We start from the raw sequence: 4,387 nt of genomic DNA on the forward strand, positions 1-4,387 counted from the left end.
CGAGGTCCTGGCTTTTGAGAAATCAGTATCGCTAAAAGTCAACGCACTTACTGGGACCACCAAAAAAACATACCAGAATATGAGTACGGCCGAGCTTTCAGCTCTTAAAGGCCTGACATCTGACCCCATGATAATCATTAAACCAGCAGACAAAGGGGGAGCAACCGTAATTTCTCCACTTAAAATGTATAGAGATGAGTGCGAACGTCTGTTGGGTAACACCCACCATTATAAACGCTTATCTCGAGACCCCACACCTGATATTCAAGATGAAATTTCCTTTTTCGTGATGAAGGGCTTAGAGAACGACTGGATTACTCGACATGAGGCAGACTTCCTGATACAGGCTAACCCTAGGATTCCCTACTTTTATATTCTCCCTAAAATGCATAAAGGGAAAATTCCCCCACCAGGGAGACCTATTGTATCCGGGATCGGATCGGTTCTAGAACCCCTGTCTCAATTTGTGGATTTCTTCCTTCAGCCATTGGTCAGAAGAATTCCTACTTACCTAAAAGACACGACGGATGTGTTAGTCTTATTAGACTCTGTGGCTTTTGACACAACTAGAGAACTGTTGATCACCCTGGATGTAGAATCCCTATACACCAACATTCCCCAGGAGGCCACTCTGCAGGTCATTAGCGACCTTTTGGAAGCCAATAGAGGAGAGTCACGTACACCGCCTGACTTCATACTTGACTTGGCACATTTGGCTCTCACAAGGAACTACTTCAAGTTTGAGGATAACTTTTTCCTGCAAATACAGGGTACATCTATGGGTAGCACTTTCGCACCTAGCCTAGCATGTCTCTATGTTGATCACTTTGAGAGACAGGTAGTCAACCACGATGACAACCCGTTTTCCCAGCAGATTAAACTCTGGAAACGATATATAGATGACATTCTATTGATCTGGACAGGAACTAGAGATGAGGCGATGAATTTTGTAAATTGGTTAAATACAGCTAACCCTTTCCTGAACTTCACCATGACCATAGGTGACAACCAACTAGCATTTCTTGACCTATCAATCTATGAAAGCAATGGGGCTCTAGCAACAGAGGTCTATTATAAACCCACAGATCGGAATAACCTGCTCCAATTCAAAAGCTTCCACCCAAGGTCCCTGAGGGAGAATCTCCCTGTTGGTCAATTCTTACGTCTACGACGGAATTGTTCCACCCTCACAAACTACCGCAAACACGCTGAGAAATTGGTTAGTAAGCTGCAAACCAAGGATTATCCCACACATCTGGTGAAGAGAGCATACAAAAGAGCGGGGAATAATAATAGGGACCAACTACTACAACCACGCACTAGGACGTCTGACACTGAACAAATTGTGTGTGTGACTACCTTTAATCCACTATCCAATAAGATTCAGAAAATCATCAATGATGAGTGGAAAATCCTTATATCTGGTGGTTTACCTTTTCAGCAGCCACTACATGCGTTTAAAAGAGCCACAAACATACGGGACATGGTTGTCCACACAAGACCCAAAGAAGAAAAAAACAATTCCCTGACGACACTAACCACACTATGGGGCCTCCCACCACCAAGAGGACACTACCCATGTGGCAACTGCAGTGTCTGCTGTTTCACCAAAAAGTCAACCACAATAGACCTAGACCTTAAGACTCCATGGGCTCAAAGATCCCTAACCAACTGTAACAGCAAAAACGTGATATATTTGATTAGATGCCCCTGTAACCTTAAATACGTGGGAATGACATCTAGAAAGGTCGCCACGAGAATCTGTGAACATAGGAGTACGATCCGTTGTAAACGAGAGGCTACTAAATTGACTAACCACTTCCTTCTGGAAAAACATTCGGCAGATGACTTACACTGGACGGTCATTGAGCAACTATCTCCATCGTCCTCCAATATGACACAGAGATTGCTCCAGACCGAACAACGTTGGGTCTGGAGATTACACACGGACACCAATGGTCTTAATGATGAGATCCCTTGGTTCACACTCAATAAATGATTTCTCTGACTAATTTATGAGTCCTCCCTTCCGTCCGCTTCTGCTCTATCTTTTTCTTCCCCTTTCCCCCCCCCCCCCCCCGGTTGCATTTCTTCTACAATATCCCTTCTCCCTCCTCCTTTTCTTTCGTTCCCCCCCTCTTTTTTTCCCCCCCCCTCTCCTTCCTTTTCTTTATCCTTTCCCTCGTTTTCCTCGTTTTTTCTTTCTTTCTTAGCCCTTTGGGCTACGGGACCGCTGGGAACTACATTTCCCAGCGGCCACTGTAAACGCGAGCCTTCCGCTGGTGGCGCTCGGGCCGGAATCTTCCGGCTCGTGCCCCACCCTTGCACTCGCCCGCATTCATGCCGGCGCCCCAGCACTGCTGGGGCACCCGCGGGTGCGGCAAAGCACATCGCGCCATCAACCTAAAGAGGCCCGTCTTTGCACTCGATCACATTCATGCCGGCGCCCCGGCTTGGCCGGTGCGCCCGCCATTACGGCAATCATATCGAGGCTAGTAACGCAAAGAGGCCCGCGGCGGTGATTAACATTAATTGAACTCCAATTTACGCGCTAACAGGGCGCACCTGGAATTTCTTACAGCCATAAATAGACCGTTCTCCCTCAGCCACTTGTCACAAGCGGTCCAAGGAGAGGACGAAGTAGGCGCACGGCGAGCGTCCCCTTTGATGTAGTGAGTGGCATACCGGATCACAGGCAACACAGATAAGCCCTTACTCCTTTTAATCTTACTTTTTTTGTCTATAGTCACTTCGGTTTCTCTTAACCAGTATTTTTCTACCAGCAATAGTGGGTTCCTAATGGGAACTTGCTTTTTCCCCCCCCTATTGCTCCCTCTGTATCTATTCTGCCTACTTCTGTTCCTCTCCTCACTTCGTCTTTATGTTCATCTCTATCCCTTAGTGTGTGACTATAAGGGGACACTCCCCCTCCTGGATGCCAGAGGCTAGCTGCCTCTAAGAAAAGGGTAAGAACTATAATTCCCTGCAGTGATAGGACTGTCCACTTGTGTAGATATACCCACTCAGTCACTCCACGCATGTATTTTACCTTTTTTGAACATATGTGTTTCGTGCATGAATGCATCCCCTTGACACGTGTGTAGTTGGTTGGTTTTGCAGTGCTGTGTGCCACCAGAGTGCTAATTAATTGTTTTTCTCCCCATAGGCCGCCTCAAGGTAATTCCTTGGGTAATGTAGATCATTCTCTTTTCATTTTCTCACTCTTTGATTTCCCCATAGAGTATTTTCCTCCAACGTGAGACGTAGGGATCCTAGGCCCTGACGAATGCCCCGAGACCTTCATTGGCTCACTTTTGAGGGCAGAAACATGTTGGCTAGTAATTAGTTAGGTGACCCTGTGAGTCCTTGTCCTCACAGAGGTGTCCCAACCCCCCTTTTTAACTACACCAGACAGACACCACCATTAAATTTGTTGCTCTTCACAGGTGTCTGCTTAGGTGTTTTTAGTTTTTCAGTAGATTAGCTGGATCCCGATCTTTCCAGAAACAAGTTTATTTACGTACTCCCTCCTGTTCCTTTAACAGTGAGGTTGAGTCCGCCCAGGTGGCACTGTCCTACCTGGGTGGGTCTAGGTGGTCAAATGATGAAGCATGACACTATATAGTGTGTGAGACCACCTAGTCCGTAAAAGGAAATTCCCTTCTTCCCACCCCTCGCTGTTCCACTCGGTAATTTCCAACTGACATTCCACTGACTTTACCCTTCCAAATAGGAATACATACAACCTAGGACTACGCTAATATCCGCGACGTCCGCTTCTAGAGAACCCCGTACTTTCGTGTGTACTTTGAATTATAGGGAGCTAAGTACGGAGTGTTCCTCCATAATCATCCCCCCTCCTCCCTCTTCCTCTCTCCATGTGTAATGACAGAGAGAGACACTACAAACTACTACCAAGCATCCACAGGCACACAATACCATCACCCACATAACTTCCACGCACCTCACACAACACACCACTAAATATCACCCACTTATCACTACACACACCACCCCACACATCACCCACACCACCCCATGGCACGGCAAAGACACCCCAGGTTCTCTGAGGAGGAGCTCAGGGTCATGGTGGAGGAAATCGTCCGGGTACAGCCACAGCTATTCGGATCACAGGTGCAGCACACCTCTGTAGCTAGGAAGATGGAGCTATGGCGAAGAATAGTGTACAGGGTTAACGCAGTGGGACAGCACCCAAGAAATAGGGATGACATCAGAAAGAGGTGGAACGACCTACGGGGGAAGGTGCGTTCCGAGGTCTCAAGACACCACCTTGCGGTTCAGCAGACTGGCGGCGGACTTCCACCTCCTCCCCCACAACTAACAACATGGGAGGAGCAAGTCTTGGTGATTCTGCATCCTGAGGGCC

This window comes from Pleurodeles waltl, chromosome 8 (assembly GCF_031143425.1).
Source record: "Pleurodeles waltl isolate 20211129_DDA chromosome 8, aPleWal1.hap1.20221129, whole genome shotgun sequence".
NCBI classification, from domain to species: Eukaryota; Metazoa; Chordata; class Amphibia; order Caudata; family Salamandridae; genus Pleurodeles; species Pleurodeles waltl.